The following is a 17,999-nucleotide window of genomic DNA, read 5'->3' as shown; positions in this document are numbered from 1 at the left end:
GAGGGGACCAGCTGAGCATTCCGATGCCAAGCGGCTGGTGGGGCTTGAGTTTCCTCCAGGCCTGAAAGACTGGCCCTCTCGAATCACATGCAGGGATGAGCAATCGCTGTTCTTCTGGGACGGGGGTCATAAACAAGAACAGCCTGTTCAGAGGCAGGCTTAGGGGAAGACTGGGTACCCAGAGCTTCCTCCAGAAATTGGTCTCCCCCCGGCACCAGGCTAGCGGGTCAGGGATAGGACCCAGCAAGTGAGCCACTGGGATTCAAAGGGTTAATAGCCAATGCTATGATGAAAATGTCGAACATTTTTCTGAGTACTGGTGTACATCAGGTAACTAATATACATCACAATGTGACAGATGGATGAGTGATTTGTTTCCCTGCCCTGAGAAACTCACAGCCCAGGAAGGGAGATAGAAAGGATCGTGCAGTGGTGCGATCTCTGCTCACTACAACCTCTGCCTCCCAGGTTGAAGCCTCCCGACCCCAACCCCCTCCCAGCCCCGCTCAACCCCTCACTGACCTAAATCAATTCCATCCCCTCTTCTGGAGTCCTGGGCAGCTCCTAGATGGAAGGGTCAGGCAGCCCCTCTCTCTGAGCTCATCCCTCTGCCTCAGACCTCAGCACAGCATTTTGCTGGAGACAGTGGAGACCCCCACCCCAGCCAGCCCATCCTCCATCCCTTGGCCACTTATTTCACTCAGTGCTGAAAGGCCTCCCTTGAAACGCAGTCCAGTCCCCTCATCTTATAGATTTTGAAATGGGACTAGAGAAGAAAAGGATTATATTCAAAGTCAGTTAGAAAGTAAGTGACAGCCGGGTGTGGCGTCTCACACCTGTAATCCCAGCACTTTGGGAGGCTGAGGCAGGTGGATCACGAGGTCAGCAGTTCAAGACTAGCCTGGCCAACATGGTGAAACCCCATCTCTACTAAAAATACAAAACTTAGCTGGGTGTGGTGGTGCGAGCCTGTAATTTCAGCTACTCGGGAGGCTGAAGCAGGAGAATCACTTGAACCCGAGAGGCAGAGATTGCAGTGAGCTGAGATCGCGCCACTGCACTCCAGCCTGGGCGACAAGAGAGAAACTCCATCTCAAAACAAAACAAAAAAAAAAAAAAAAAAAAAAGAAGAAAGTAAGTGGCAAAGCCAGACATTTTATTCATTCATCAGACATGTTTCTGAGTACTAGTATACATCAGGCAACTAGTATACATCACAACATGACAAATGGATGAGTGATCTGTTTCCCTGCCGCAAGAAACTCACAGCCGAGGAAGGCAGATAGAAAGGAAAAACCTGCCGGGTGCGGTGGCTCACGCCTATAATCCCAGCACTTTGGGAGGCTGAAGTGGGCAGTCGGATTGCCTGAGGTCAGGAGTTTGAGACCAGCCTGGCCAACATGGTGAAACCCTGTCTCTACTAAAAATACAAAAATTAGCTGGGTGTGATGGCACACACCTGTCATCCCAGCTACTCGGGAGGCTGAGGCAGGAGAATTGTTTGAACCCAGGAAGTGGAGGTTACAGTGAGCGGAGATTGCGCCACTGCACTCCAGCCTGGTGACAGAGTGAGACTCTGTCTCAAAAAAAAGAAAAGAAAGGAAAACCCCTCATGCGGTGCCACAAAGCCCTGCCTGGACACTTAGAAGGCTTCCCTCAGCTCTCTGCACACATTTTAACTTTTCTCCATATTTCTTAGGACATCTTCCACATTGGCAGGTAGAAGTCATTAGAGCAGTTCCAGTGGCTGTTTTGTTTTGTTTTGTTTTGTTTTTTCGAGACGGAGTTTCACTCTGTTGCCCATGCTGGAGTGCAGTCGTGCCATCTCAGCTCACTGCAACCTCCGCTTCCCAGGTTGAAGCGAATCTCCTGACTCAGCCTCCTAAGTAGCTGGGACTACAGGCGTATGTCACCACACCCGACTAATTTTTGTATTTTTAATAGAGATGGGTTTTTGCCATGTTAGCCAGGCCGGTCTCCAACTCCTGACCTCAGGCAATCTGACTGCCTCGACCTCCCAAAGTGCTGGGATTATAGGTGTGAGCCACTGTGCCTGGCCTCCAGTAGCTGTTTTTAAGGTAGCATCTAATGAAAGGACCGTGGGGTCATCCGGTCCAAGGTGATGAGGCAGAGATATGGAGCAATGGTATCAGGTCCCAAAATAAGTCTAAGAGGCCATGGAATACTCAGGAGAGGTATGAAGGATTTCAAGAAAGAGGAATGACGGGAAAAATGAGACAAGACATAGAGCGGAGAAGCAAACCTTGGAAGAGAGGAAATGGGAGAAGAAGAAGAGGAACAAGTTACAGAAAAAGGAAGAGGCCTTAAAAACAAAGGGCTGGCCGGGCGCGGTGGCTCAAGCCTGTAATCCCAGCACTTTGGGAGGCCGAGACAGGTGGATCACGAGGTCAGGAGATCGAGACTATCCTGGCTAACACTGTGAAACCCCGTCTCTACTAAAAAAATACAAAAAACTAGCCAGGCGAGGTGGCGGGCGCCTGTAGTCCCAGCTACTTGGGAGGCTGAGGCAGGAGAATGGCGTGAACCTGGGAGGCGGAGCTTGCAGTGAGCTGAGATCCGGCCAGTGCACTCCAAGCCTGGGCGACAGAGTGAGACTCCGTCTCAAAAAAAAAAAAAAAAAAACAAAGGGCTGGAGGATTTTGAGGAGAGAGTTGCCCCCCAAAATTTTGCTGAGCACTTAGGTTTTGCTGAGCACTTACTATGTGCTATGCATTGTGCTAAATGCTTTGTATGCTTTATTTCATTTCACCATCTCAACAGCCAATAACAAAAGACCCATAATATCCCCACTCCACAAGTGAGGAAACTCAGGCACACAGGTAAAACACTTGTATGAGGTCACACAGAGAGCACGAGGTGGCTCTAGGACATGAACCCAGATATGCTTGACTTAGGAACCCAAGCTCCTAATGTAGACTCTACTGAACTGTGTTTGGGTCAAGTCAACACTGTCAGGTCAGCCAAGGTTTGGAAGAGGATGAGGACTGAAAAAAGGCCACCTCTTCTTCCTTGCTCATGGGACCTCACTTTAGTTAAGGCATTGGGTAGCATTGTGCTCTAGGAAGATGGACCTCTCCACGGCCACAGGAGATGAGTTACAAACGGTTTAAGCCTATCATACAACCCCATTCTCTTTTGCCTAATGATGCAGTTATGGCCAATGAGACCCAAGGATATGTCTGTTGGCTAAAGATAAAGGATCTCCTCCATGATAAAAACGAATGTGCAAGAACAAAGTTTCATCTTTACCTTTGAATGGGGTTGTGAGAGGGTAGAGCAGCTATCTTGCAACCACAAGGGGACAAGGCTGAGCATGATGTCAACACCCTGAGGATGGCATAGAGGAACCACAGGAGGTACCCGGGTTAGAGATGCCATCATTGTGTTGCCAATTTATCCAACCCTAGAGCTGCCCGTCTCTTGACTTCTTAAGACGTGAGATATCAAATGCCATTATTGTGTAATTACTCTGTTACTTGAAGCAGTAAGCACCTCATAAACATGCATGATTCCAGCTCCCATATGCTGATGATTCTCTACTCTCTAATTCCAGTTCAGACTTCTCTCTCCCCTAAGCTAAAGATTTGTTGGAGATTTCTACTGGGATGTTCTAATAGTATCTCAAATTCATCATACTCCAGCCAGAACACACCATCTTCCCCAATACCTAGCTCCTCCTTCCATTTTTCTTGTCTCACGTCTTAGTGAACAGCATTACCATCCACCCATTTGCACCAACCAGGAAGTTGAGAGTCACCTTGGGGTTCCCTCTTCTTCTCATCACATGCCTAGTTAATCTCTGTGTCAGGCATGGTCCATCTTTGCATCTCATTTGCCATATTACCATCATCTGCTTGTGAGTCTGACTCTCCCTCTGGACTTTGAAGACGTTGAGGGCAAAGATGGTCTCTATTCATCTCTGTACCCCCAATGCCTAGCACATAGTAGGCACTCAACAAATGTCTGACTGGGTGCGGTAGCTCACACCTATAATCCCAGCACTTTGGGAGGCCAAGGTGGAAGGATCATTTGAGCCCAGGAGTTAGTGTGAGACCAGCTTGGGCAACATAGTGAGATCCTATCTCTACAATAAATAAAAAAATTAGCTAGGCGTAGTGTTGCCCATCTGTAGTCCCAACTACTCAGGAGACTGAGATGGGAGGATTGGAGACTGGGTGGTTGAGGCTGCAGCAAGCTGTGATCACACCACTCCACTCCAGCCTGGGTGACAGAGTGACACCCTGTCTCAAAAAAAAAAAAGTTTATTAAATGAGTGGACAAGTGAATGAGTAGGTTAAATATAAAGAAGCAGCTGCATCACTGTCAGACTTGGAGAAGGTTCAGATATTCGAGCAAGTTTTTTTTGTTTTGTTTTGTTTTTTTGAGACAGAGTCTTAACTCTGTCACCAGGCTGGAGCTCAGTGGCACAGTCTTGGCTCACTGCAACCTCCACCTCCCAGGTTCAAGCCATTCTCCTGCCTCAGCTTCCCCAGTAGCTGGGATTACAGGCGCCTACCACCACGCCCAGCTAATTTTTGTATTTTTGGTAGAGATGGGGTTTCACCATGTTGGCCAGGATGGTCTCGATCTCCTGACCTTGTGATCCGCCCCCCTTGGCCTCCCAAAGTGTTGGGATTACAGGTGTGAGCCACTGAGCCCAGCAATTTTTTTTTGGCTGAGATGGTGCAGCCAATGGAAAAAAAGTACTGGAAATGGGGTTTTGGGGAGATGGAGTAAATTCTAAAGCCTTGGGAAGGAGAGGGACGCTCCAACCTTTAAGCTGGAAGGATGGAAAGAGCAGAATGGAAGGAGGTGTTGGGAGTTGGAGAGAAAGGTGTTTATATTTGATGACCTTGATCAAGAGAGCATTGAGGTCAACTTCTGAGGCTAAGGCATCAGTGGTGGAAAAGATGTGGACCAGCCAGTGTGGAACACGAGAGGAAGTGCCCTGGAGAGAGATGGAAGGACTGTCTAAGAGCAGAAGAACCTCGCTGATGTTTTCCAGTACTGACGTGTCATTTGCAAGGAGCCATTCACATGGCCCTGTTGACTTTCTCCAGCCGCACTTGGCAGTCCAGGTGCAGATGCCAAACAAATGGACAGTGGGATCAACTCCAGCCGGGGTGCTGGCAAGGCCAGTGCTGCTGAAAGTCAAGGGGTGAGGAAGGGAAATTCCCACGTGGGCTGTGCTGGGCATCAAAACATGTCATTTAATCCTTACCACAGTCCTGCAGGGGAGGTTTTATGATCTTCGGGTTTTTTCCCAGGAGGAAATGAGGCTCAGAGAGTTAATTGGCTTGGCCAGAGTCACACAGCCACAAGTGGCAGAGCCGAGCTGGGGTTCATATCCACGGTAGCCTGATTCTTCAACCTGTGCTCCCCTCACTGGAGGATTTACTGAGAGCTTATTATGTTCAGGCATTGTGCTAAGTCCTTTCCATCCTCCTGTTCAGTCCTCCAAATGACTTGGTACAGCAGGGATCATAATTTTCCCTGTTTTGCAGGTGAGCTTCAGAGGCTCAGTGAGGATAAGTCACACAGCCAAAGTCCCCCACCAGTGAGTAGCAGAGTCAGCATCAGAATCAGGAAGTTATAAACCAGCATCATTACAGTTATGAGAACATACCATAAGACTATAGTACCGGCAGATGAAGAGACAATTATGGAACATTAGTGGTGTGTCCAGACCTAGAGCTCTTAACCACTACATTTACTGTCTCCCTCTCTGCAAGTCACTTCGTTTCTTTTTTTTACTCCTTATGAATGACAGTTTCAAACACACAAACTAGAGAGAACAGTATAATGAGCTCATGTAATCAAACCCAGCTTAACTTGTTCATCATTGCCCCAATATTCCCACACACTTCTTTTATCTTTTCTTTATTTCTTGAGACAGAGTTTCACTCTTGTTGCCCAAGCTGGAGTGCAATGGTGCGATCTCGGCTCACTGCAACCTCTGCCTCCTGGGTTCAAGCAATTCTCCTGCCTCAGCTTCCCGAGTAGCAGGGATTACAGGCACATGCCACAATACCCGGCTAATTTTTGTATTTTTAGTAGAGACGGGGTTTCACCATGTTGGCCAGGCTGGTCTCGAATTCGTGACCTCAAGTGATCAGCCCACCTCAGCCTCCCAAAGTACTAGGATTACAGGCGTGAGCTAGTGAGCCTGGCCCACACTTCTTTTTTCTACATTTTTCTTTCTTTTTTTTTTGAGACAGAGTCTCACTCTGTTGTCCAGCCTGGAGTGCAGTGGCGTGATCTTGGCTCACTGTAACCTCTGCCTCCCAGGTTCAGGTGATTCTCCTGCCTCAGCCTCCTGAGTAGCTGAGATTACAGGCACTCACCACCACGCCCGGCTTTTACTTTTAGTAGAGATGAGGTTTCACCATGTTAGCCAGGCTTGTCTTGACTCTTGACCTCAGGTGATCCGCCCACCTCGGCCTCCCAAAGTGCTGGGATTACAGGCGTGAACAACCACACCCAGCCTTTTCTTTTCTTTTTGAGAAGGAGTTTCACTCTGTTGCCCAGGCTGGCTGGAGTGCAGTGGTGTAATCTTGGCTCACTGCAACCTCCCCTCCTGGGTTCAAGCAATTCTCTGCCTCAGCCTCCCATGCCGGGCCTTTTCTAAAATATTTTAAAGAAAATGTTAGACATCAAGTCATTTCACCCATAAATACTCCAATATGCATTTCTAATAGATAAGGATTTTTGTTACATAATCACCATGCCATTATGTTAACAAACAATAATTTTTATTTTATTTATTTTTTTTTTTTGAGACAGGGTCTCACTCCGTCACTCAGGCTGAGACCTCTGTTGTTTTTGTCTCATGGATCTCTTTTAAACTGTAACAACCGTCATCCCTCTCTTTCTTCTGTGCCATTGATTTGTCAGAGAATTATTCTGGGTATTATGGTTCTCATTTTTGCATATCATGCACTGAAGCTTAAGTGATTTGTAGAAAGTCACCCAGCTAAGCAACAGACCTGTCATTTAGAATTGCTCCCAAAATTCTGTGTCACGAGTATAGGAAGCTGTAGTGTCTTCTTCCCAGCTGGGTAGAAGACAGGCAAGGCATCTGGGAGAATGGTCTAGGCCTGGCAAGGAAAAAGGGAGGTAGAGGGTAATAGCAATTATAATCCTATTTTTTATTGATTCAATGCTTGCAAGTGGCTGGACATCTACAAAGAGTTTCGAGGCACTATTTTATTTAGTCCTCACAACAATCATAAATAGGTTATACTTAAATTTTAATCGACAGGTAAAAATTGCACATATTTATGGTGTACAACATGATGTTTTGATATATGTCTATATTGTGGAATGGCTAAATCAAGCTATTTAACATGCATGACCTCACATACTTACTGTTTCGTGGTGGGAACACTTAAAATCTACTCTCTTAGCAATTTTCAAGTATACAGGTCATACTTACTGTCCTTGTTTTACAGATGAGGCACAGATCAAGGTATGGAGTTGCCCCAGGACCCACAGCTCATGCAGGCAAAGCTGCAACAGGCCTGTTTAACTCTCAAGGTCTAGCTTTTTCTTTTTCTTTTTTTTAGACAAAGTCTTGCTCTCTGTCACCCAGGCTAGAGTGTAGTGGTGCTATCTCAGCTCACTGCACCCTCCACCTCCTGGGTTCAAGCGATTCTCATGCCTCAGCCTCCCAAGTAGATGAGATTACAGGTGCCTGCCACCATGCCTGGCTAATCTGTTGTATTTTTAGTAGAGATGGGTTTTCACCATGTTGGCCAGGCTGGTCTCAAACTCCTGACCTCAGGTGATCTGCCTGCCTCAGCCTCCCAAAGTGCTAGGATTACAGGCATGAGCCATCGTTCCCAGCCTATGCTTTTTTTTTTTTTTTTTAAATTGTCTCTAGAAAGGGGACTTTTCAGAGATCTGAAATCTCTGCTCACTGCAAGCTCCGCCTCCTGGGTTCACGCCATTCTCCTGCCTCAGCCTCCCGAGTAGCTGGGACTATGGGCGCCCGCCATCACGCCCAGCTAATATTTTGTATTTTTAGTAGAGATGGGGTTTCACCATGTTAGCCAGGATGGTCTCGATCTCCTGACCTCGTGATCCACCCACCTTGGCCTCCCAAAGTGCTGGGATTACAGGCATGAGCCACCGCGCCTGGCGAGAAATCTGAGAGTTTTTTAACGCCTCTTGATTCAGAGGAGAAAACCCCGGCCTAGGGCCCAGACACCTGGGCTCCATCTCCATCTCCGTTGGAGAACTGAAATGTGATGCCCAGCAAACCACACCCACCCTCAGTTTCTTCATCTGCCAAATGGAGCATCCACAGATGATCCTGGACGGTCCTTCCACGTCCCCAGTGGCCAGGTTCTCAGAGGAGTGCTCCAGTGATGACACAGGCCCAAGGGGTGGTGATGCTGGAGAGGAAACCACCGTCCGTCTCCCCTTTCATGTCCCCATAGTTCAGGCTTGTGGAAATGCTTCCCTGTACATCATAGAGCAGATCTTTTTCTCGTGTGTGTACCTGTTCTCCCTCATGTCCTCCCTAGGAGCGTGAGGTCTGCCCCGCCTTGCTCTGGATTTCCCCTCAAGCCTCTGCTTGGAGCACCCTCGGGAAGTGGAGCAGGTGTGGCACAGGCACTGTTTTTTTCTTATGGTTTAAGATCCTCATCACATGCTTTGATGTCATCCTCATTGAATAATCATCTCAAATCACAGGATCAAACCGATGGGTCATTTGATCTAGTGGCTAAAGCTGGAGCAGTTGGCAGAGGCAGGTCCATGGGGTCTGGGACATGAAGCAGTGCCCTCAGTGCCAGGGCAAAGTCCACTGGGCCTGGCCTGCATGCCACAGAAGGGGAGCAGAGTGTCCCAGGACCTCCTCACTCATGGCCCGGGCTGGGAGCCACACAGGCCTCCTCCTACTGTCCCCAGGGCCAGATAATGCTTGTGGACAGCTACAAGGGCTCTGGGGAGTGGGTGGTCTTTAGAGAAAGGGACTGTCCCAGGGCGAATGGAGGCAAGTAGGGTCAGGAGGGGGCTCTGCATTAATTATCCTGAAATGAAGTATTGAAAGTGCTTTATAAACTGTGCAACATATAAACTGTGAAATGCAATACATCCTTACTATAAGACCCTAAGAGTGTAGAGCAACAAAGAGGCTGCCCCAGGACAAATGGATCTGAGTTCAAGTTTTGACTTCTCCACATATCAGCTCTTTTATCTTGGGCAGGTTACGTGACCTGTGTGTGTGAGTTTCCTCATCTATGAAACGACAAATGGGTAGAGTAATGATGTCTGTGGGCATTTCTAGTCCTGAGAGTCAAGGGTTCCTGGTGACTATCCTCCCCTAGCATTCTATCCCTTGCTGAAAACTAATGGCACAGAAGTGGGAGTCCATTTGCACAGGCACATAGCACACGTCTGACACATGGTAGACACTTAACAAACGTTGTTAACATTATCACAGCTAGGAGTAACACGAGTTAGCATTTACTGAACAGTGAGTGTGGGTAACCCCATGGCTTGCATACCATCTGTTGTTGCATAACAAATTATCCCAAAATGTAGCAGCTTAAGACAATAATAAACATTTATTATCTCACACAGTTTCTATGGGTCAGGAATTCAAGAGCAGCTAAGTTGGGTGGTTCTGGATCTGGTCTCTAAGGAGGTTGTAGTCAAGAAGTTGGCTTGGGCTGGGCACGGTGGCGCATGCCTGTAACCCCAACACTTTGGGAGACTGAGGCAGGAAGCTTGATCCAGGAGTTTGAGACTAGTGTGGGCAACAAAGGAAGACCTTGTCTCTACAAAAAAAAAAAATTTTAGCTGGGCATGGTGATGCGTGCCTGCAGTCCTAGCTACTCAGGAGGCTAAGGTAGGAGGATCACTTGAGCCCAGGAGGTCAAGACTGCAGCGAGCTGTGATAGTGCCACTGTACTCCAGGCCGGGCAGCACAGTGAGACTCTCACTGTATTTTTTTTTTTTTTTTTTGAGTCTCACTGAGTCTCAAAAAAAAAAAAAAAAAAAAAAAAAAAAAAATATATATATATATATATATATATATATATATATATATATATATATATATATATAGGCTGGGGCTGCAGTTGAGTTTAGCAGAATGCTTGACTGGAGCTGAAGGATCCACTAACAAGATGGCACACTCATAGTTGGCAACTTGGTGAGAGGCCTCAGTTCCTCAGTACATAATACCTCTCCATAGGGCTGCTTGAGCATCCTTATAACATGGCACTGGCTTCCCCCAGGGCCAGTGATCCAAAAGAGCAAGACAAAAGTGGTACTATATTTTATGACCTAGCCCCAGAAGTCACACGCTATCATTTCCACTGTATTCTATTGGACACACAGACCAACCCTGATACAGTACGGGAGGCAACTGCACAAGGACCTGATTACCAGGAGGCAAGAATTATTGAGCTCTATCTTGGAGGCTATCACAGTCTGTTCTAAGTGTTTAATAGGTATTAATTCATTTGTTAATTCATGACACTGATACCAGTATAATCCCCATTTTACAGATGAGAAAACTGAGTCACACAGAGATTAAGTAACTTGCTTAAGGTTGCACTTCTAGGAAATGGACTGGGGTGTTGTCGTGGACTGAATGGTTGTGTTCCCCCAAAATTCACATATGGAAGCCCTAACCCCAAATGTGAAGGTATTTGAAGATGGGGCCTTTGGGAGGTAATTAGGGTTAGATGAGTTCATGAAAGTAGGTCCAATGGCATTCGTGCCCTTATAAGAAGAGACACAAGGCTGGGCAGCTGGGCAGAATGGGCATGGTGGCTCACGCCTATAATTCCAGCACTTTGGGAGGTCAAGGTGGAAGGATCACTTGAGCCCAGGAGTTCGAGACCAGCCTGGGCAATAGAACAGACCTTGTCTCTACCAAAAAAAAAAAAAAAAAAAAAAAAAATTAGCTGGGTGTAATGCCACATACTGTAGTCCCAGCTACTTGGGAGGCAGAGGTGGGAGAATTTCTTGAGCCCAGGAGCTGGAGGCTGCTGCAGTGAGCTATGATTACGCCACTGCTCTCCAGCCTGGGCCACAGAGAGAGACCCATCTTTAAAAAAAAGAACAAGAGAGACACAAGAAAGCTTGCTCTCCTTTCCTCTCTGTTTCTCTTGCTGTCTCTATGTCTCTCTGAAACCGCCTTTGCAAAAATTATAACTGAGGAAACTATGACAGTGACAGATTTCAGATTTAACCAACTCCGTCTTGCTTCTAACCTTTAAGCAGTCCTTGTTCATTCTTGGGCTTAAGTCAAACTAATCTAGGGAGGCATTTAGTTTGAAACAAAATTGATAATAGCCCTTTCCTGAAAAGACCCCCTTCTTCTGTTGGGACCAGTTTGCTTTTGTAGGACTAACAAATTAGCTACAAGATTAGATATTATGCAGCCTCTGACTCCAAGAGTCTGAACCTCCCCCAAATTGCTCCTGGGGACATCACTATTGTAAAACCTGAGATCAATGCTTAAGATATTTTGCAGATCCTGTACTTGATGGATCAGCTGACACCACCCAGACCAGTAATCTGACTCAACCAGTTCTGCCATCTCACCCAGGAACAGAAGACTGCAAGAAAACTTAACTTTGATCCCCTCTATGATTCCATCTCCAACCTGACCAATCGGTACTCCCCACTTACTGAGCCCCTACCCACCAAATTATCTTTAAAAACTCCGATCCCCGAATGCTTGGGCAGACTGATATGAGTAATAATCAAACTCCAGTCTCCCACACAGCCGACTGCGTGAATTATTCTTTCTCCATTGCAATTCCCCTGTCTTGATAAATCGGCTCTGTCTAGGCAGCAGGCAAGGTGAACCTGTTGGGCAGTTGCATCTCTCTCCCTTTCTCTATGCATGCACGCCAAGGTAAGACCATGTGAGCACATAGCAAGAGGGTAGCTACCTACAAGTCAAGAGAAGATAACTCAGAATAAAATCACCTTGATCTTGGACTTGCCAGCCTCCAGAACTATGAGAAGTAAATTTCTGTTGTTTAAGCCACCCAAGCTGTGGGATTTTAGCAGACTCATCTGACATTGCACTCAGAGGGTTCAGGATTCGACTTCAGAGCGCTGACTGTTTAGCCCTTGTTCTTAACCTTTCCCTCTTTTTCCAGGACTAACACAGGCCCTGGCGCCCCCTGATTCCCACCTGGCCCCTTGGCTGGGTGAGAGGCTCCCTTCACTGACAGTGAGGCCCGACGTGCCACTGGGAAGACTTGGAAACAGGATTGGGGGAAGCCTCTGGGGCAAACTCCAAGTCCAAGGGTTCAGTGCTGACCCAGATGTTCCTTTGTTTATACCCCTGGGAGACAGTCTTGGGGGCTCAGCTGCCCACCCCACCTGGCCTTCCGCTCCCCACCCCCACAGCTTGAACCTGGGGTTTGCCATACACACCCTCAGGGACTATCCAGATTATAAACAGTGAGCAGGAGGAAAACAAACTATATTTAAACCGGCAGTTGCTTCACAAACAAAGCTGGTGGGGGGGAAAACACTAGAAACATGAACAAATGTCAAAATCCACAATACGTTCAAATTTTAAGAATAAGCAAAAGATATAAAAAGGCAATTCACATGAGAATAAATGTCAATGTCCCCAAAAACCAAAACAAAAAAGTGCTTATCCTCAATAATTTAAACATATCACATTAAAACCACAATAAAATCTGATTTTTCTTGGATCCAATAGACAAAAGTATTAAAGATGAATAATATTCAAGCTTGGTGAGGGGTAGGGACATGGGGACTGGCACTGCTCTTGGCTCTGGGGGAGCAGGAGAGTGCAATTTGACAAAGAAAAATGTTAACTATGCATACATGTGACTCAGCAATTATATTCTGAGGACTCTATCTTATCAAAAAACTAGAAAGATAACAAAGATATAATTAGATAGGTAGATACAGATATGCAGATATATAGCTCTATTTACACACCAGGACATTTTTGCAATTTTGTTTTCCATAGCAAAACCTTGGAAACAGCCCAAATGTCCATCAGTGGGACAAAAAAATAAATTGCCGTGTGGTCACCTAGTGGAATGCTATACAGAATTAGAATAAACAAATCTTGCCACATGTAACAACATGGAGGAAGCTCATAAATAGAATGTCAAGCAAAAGAGGACATCCTGTATAATTCCGTTTATGTAAACTTCGAAAAAGGCAGAACGAATCTGAGCTGTCAGCATTCAGGATGGTGGTTATCCTTGAGGAGGCCAGAAGGAAGCATGGGGCCTCTGCGACTGCTGGTGATAGCCTGTTATTGACCTGGGTGCAGGTGATGCAGATATACTCACTCTGTGAAAATGCCTTGTATTGTACAGCTAGGAACTGTGTACTTTTTTTTGTTTTTTTGAGACAGAGTTTAACTCTTGTCACCCAGGCTGGAATGCAGTGACACGATCTCGGCTCACTGCAACCTCCACCTCCCAGGTTCAAGCAGCCTCCTGCCTCAGCCTCCCGAGTAGCTGGAACTACAGGCTAATTTTTGTATTTCTTGGTAGAGATGGGGTTTCACCATGTTGGCCAGGCTGGTATCAAACTCCTGACCTCAAGTGATCCACCCACCTCAGCCTCCCAAAGTGCTGGGACTGGAATTGTGTACTTTTCTGAATATATGTTATACTTGAAGAAAAAGTTTACTAAACAACAATAACAACAAAAAGCATACCCCAATAAGCATTCCAAATGTCCATGCAGAAAAATAAATACTTACATATATACATAAATATTCCTCCAATTCAAAAAAATGGACATTGAGCTTTCCATATTGAATACCAATATCAAAAGATGTCAGCAATATATTGTTAGGCACAAACAGAAAAACACATGCCTGTTACATATAATCTGATCCTATTCTTTTAAAAAAATTATACATGGGTATGTAAATAAATGTTATGTATCAGATATGTGGTACAGGCATAGAAATAGATGGAAAGAAATCTCCAAACTGTTAAAAACTAGGAGCCAGGGTTCCTTAATGAGGCCCTCTAAAGGCTCCTTAATAAGCCCATTTAACGAGGCCCAGCAGGAAACTTGAACTACAGCTCATCAGAACTGGGCCCTCACCTCTGTCAGAGCTGGGCCCTGGCACAACCCTGGGTAGGCCAGGGGCCACTTCGGATCAGAGTTTCTGGAAGCACCATGCAAGGCGAGCCCTGGGGGCCCTGGAACAGCCAGGTCAAGGCCTGGGGGAATGGACCCTGAGACGTAGGATGAAGACAGGAGAACTAGCCCTGACCTCACGGGCCCAGTGGTGTTGGGGGAGGTGGGAGGAAGACAACCCTATCTGGACACACCAATTAATCATCACAACCCTTAGGACACCAAGGTCATACCGTTAGTAGGTGGAACAGCCAGGCCTTGATCCCAAATCTGTGTGAATCTCAAGTTAAAGGCTCTGCACTGGGCTGGGGAGGGCGTGGTGAAGACAGCAGAAAGGAGCAGGGTGCCCTGTACAGAGACCAGAACCCCATGGCAGGAATCACAGAAGTGGCTTTGGCCCAGGGCCTGCAGCTAAGCCACCCTCTGGGGTCAGAACTCAACTGCTAAATCTGGCCCCAAGGACCGCTCCGTTAACTCAGCACTGACACCTCCAGCTCCAGCTTCCAGCAGCCTGGAGGCTGGCCCCATCCAAAATAGACCCCAGGAGCAAGAGCCAGGTCTGTCTACTGTGCCTCTGTACACAACCACCCCCAATGCCCCTACTCACTCGCCATCCTACTCTCCCCTGCCCGCTTCACCCACCCCGCCCCTGTGTTCTGAGTCACTCAGGACATGATTACTATTAAGGAGATAGAAAGAGTAGGGGCAGAGGAGCAGGGGTGGCTGGAAGAGCCTGGGTCCCAGGTTCAAGTCCCCAGAGTCTGAGCCAGATGTGGCCTGGTTGATTATCCTAAGCAACTTAGAATGAACAAATTTAGCAGGTGTGGGACAGGAGTCAGCAGTTGGGAGTCTACTGTGTACCAGGTTTATTCAGTCTGTATAACTGTTGGTATTAGTGTCTCCATTTTATAGATAAAGAAACTGAGGCTCAGAAGTGAAGTAACTTGTCCAAGGTCACCTACAGCTTGGACCACTGAACCAAGGAAAATGTAGATTTCGAGCACAGTCCTGCTACTTACTAGGAGGAAAGTCGTGTGGCTTGGGCAAGTTACTTTACCTCTGTAAGCCTCAGTTTCCTCATCTATAAAGATGATATAAATTAATATTTAACTTACAAAATTGTGAAGATTCAAAAAGGTAATGTTAATCTGAGTGCTGTGGCACACACCTGTAATTCCAGCTGCTCAGGAGGTTGAAGCGGGAGGATCACTTGAGCCCAGGAGTTCAAGGCTGCAGTGAGCTGTCATTGCACCACTGCACTCCAGCCTGGGCAACCCCATCTTAAAAAAAAAAAAAGGTAATGTTAAAACTCTTAGCATGGTATCTGGTACACAGAAGGTCCTTAGAAAATGTTTGTTTTACTTTTTTTTTGAAACAAGGTATCTCTCTCTCTCTCTGTTGTCCAGGCTGGAGTGTAGTGATGCAATCACAGCTCACTGCAGCCTCAACCTCCTGGGCTCAAGTGATCCTCCTGCCTCAGCCTCCAAGTAGCTGGGGCTACAGGCATGCGCCATGACACCTGGGTAATTTTTTTTTTTTTTTTTTTTTGTAGCAACAGGGTCTTGCTATGTAGCCAGGCTGGTCTCGAACTCTTGCCCTCAAGCAATCCTCCTACCTTGTCCTCCCAAAGTCTTAGCAAATGTTATTATGATTAATTTAATTATCTGACCAATGAGAGAGTTTACTCCCTCAGAGCAGTGGGGTTAGGGAAAGTTTTTAACCTTCCTAGATCAATCCAGGATGTCTTCCTGAAAGAAGCAGCATTTCTGTCCCATTTTAACCCGAGACCATGAATTCTCTAGGTATATAAGGTTGTGATGGGGTAAGCATGGGGAGTATCTGGTAGAAGGGGGCACAACTTGGATAGGGAGAATTGCATCAGTCTGGGTGTTGGGGGTCAGGCAAGGTCTAAACACAGGCAGAACTCCAGATCTCGTTCTCGGAGAATGTCCCAACATCCAGCTTGGGCACCTTGGATGATAAACAGGTTGTCACCCTCTGAACCCCAAGTGAACCTGATAAATCCTGGCAAAGCTGAGGCAAGGAGAAGAGGCCCATCTATAAATACGCAGTGACTCAGGCTCAGTGTCGTGTTGAAAGAGCCGCTTGTGTTTATGGCTCGGTTGCTCTGGAGAGGCAGTCCAGCTCTAGGAGGAAGGTCCAGGATGCCCTGAAGTCTCACACCTCCCAGTTTTCTCTGCTGGGGCAGGTTTGGGATCTGGGGCCAGACCCACCATACGCTGGCTTAGTGTCCAGTCCGTTATGGGACTCTGAACAAGCCTCTCACTTCTCTGAGCTTCCAGCCATGCAGGAAATGAAACGTTGACTCTCTCTCTACTTTGGCCAGATAGGCTGTGAGGCAGGATGGTCTAGTGATCAGGCGCTCAGGTTTTTGTTGCCAGATAAATGTAGGTTCAAGTCCCAGTTTCATCCCTTAACTAGCTATGTGACTTTAAGCCAGTCAATTCATTTTTCTGAGCCTCAGTTTCCTGAACTATAAAATGGTGACAATAATGGAACTTTCTTCATAGAGTTGTCATGAGGATGAAAGAAAATATATAAGGTACTTAGCACAGTAACTGACAGGTAATAAACACTCAGTTAATGATAGTATTATGACTGCAAATTAAGCTAACTGTTTTAAATACTTTGAAAAGAAATATTGGAGATCTTGGTTCCCCAGAGAGATATTTTGAGAGTCAATGATTACCCAAGAACTTCAACCACCTCTCTGCTTCCTAAATAGAAAAAGCCAAGCTATGAAGAAAACAAGACAGTTCCCCAAGGTTGGTAGGGAAAGGGCAAGGCACTGTCACTCATCAGATACCTACTGTGTGCCAGCTGCTGTCACCTCCAACATCATCTCATTTACTCTCCAGCCACCAAGGTACAACTTCCCTACACCAACCAACGAACCGAGACCCTGTGAAATGAACTGAATGGCAGAGCTGCGATTTGAGCCCAGGTCTGAGTACTTTCACAGTGCTTGTGTGTGGTCCTATCACACTATGGTACTTGGTTGATTCCCTGGTCTAGAAAAGTGGCCAAGGAAGAGACAGAAGTGAGAGAATGAGGAAGGAAGACTCAAGATGCTCAGCAATAGTCAAGGGAGAGTGTAGATTTAGAAGGAGATGGGAGGTGGGGAGCTGTTTGGGAAGAACACGTGACTTTGAGGTGACTGCTCTGTGGGTCAACCAGCAGGCAGATGGAAAAGTACAGCTGAACTCAGAACAAAGATCAGACTAGGGGCTGGGTGCAGTGGTTCACATCTGTAATCTCAGCCCTTTGGGAGGCTGAGGCAGGAGGATCATTTGAGTTCAGGAGTTTGAGACCAGCCTGGGCAACATGGAGAAACCTCGTCTCTACAGAAAAATGCAAAAAGTAGCCGGGCATGGTGGTGCACACCTGTGGTCCCAGCTACTTTGCAGGGGCTGAGGTGAGAGGATTGGTTGAGCCCAGGAGGTGGGGATTGCAGTGATCTGAGATCACGCCACTGCACTCCAGCCTGGGCAACAGAGTGAGACCCAGTCTCCAAAAGAAAGAGAGAGAGAAAGAAAAAGCTGGAATGGGGTTGGGGAAAAAGAATCCTTTGCTCAAGGCTGTCTGAAATGACTTCTAAACTTACAACCCCTCAAGACTCTCTTCTGCATGACTTTGAACGCCATCTCTGCAGCATCCTGCCTCCGGGCCTTTGCACCTGCTATGTGATCTGCCTAGAATAGTCTTTTCCTCCTCAGCTAAGATGTCACCTCTTCACAGAAGCCTTCTTTAACCACTCTATTTAAACAGGCCCCGTCCTACTACTCCTGGACCAAGCACCTGCTTGGTTCTTTCTCAATATTTATCACAATCTATAT

At 46.7% G+C, this 17,999-nt stretch overlaps 1 protein-coding gene across 3 annotated transcripts in view; it reads right to left on the bottom strand.

Moving 5' to 3' along the window:
- Positions 1-32: 32 nt before the first annotated feature.
- The window catches only part of LOC112429026 (uncharacterized), a 47,389-nt gene continuing 29,422 nt past the window's right edge, over positions 33-17,999 (bottom strand). For 2 of the 3 annotated variants that reach the window (XR_011624551.1, XR_011624552.1), the window contains exon 4: positions 44-114. The gene's annotated coding sequence lies outside the window, so the exon portion shown is untranslated. Of the gene's footprint in view, positions 115-17,999 lie in introns of all 3 variants that reach the window. The other variant, XR_011624560.1, reaches the window with a different exon arrangement.

This window comes from Macaca nemestrina, chromosome 1, assembly GCF_043159975.1.
Source record: "Macaca nemestrina isolate mMacNem1 chromosome 1, mMacNem.hap1, whole genome shotgun sequence".
NCBI classification, from domain to species: domain Eukaryota; kingdom Metazoa; phylum Chordata; class Mammalia; order Primates; family Cercopithecidae; genus Macaca; species Macaca nemestrina.
The sequence above is the reverse complement of the archived record's forward strand: the minus strand, read 5'-3'. Positions and strand labels throughout refer to the sequence as shown.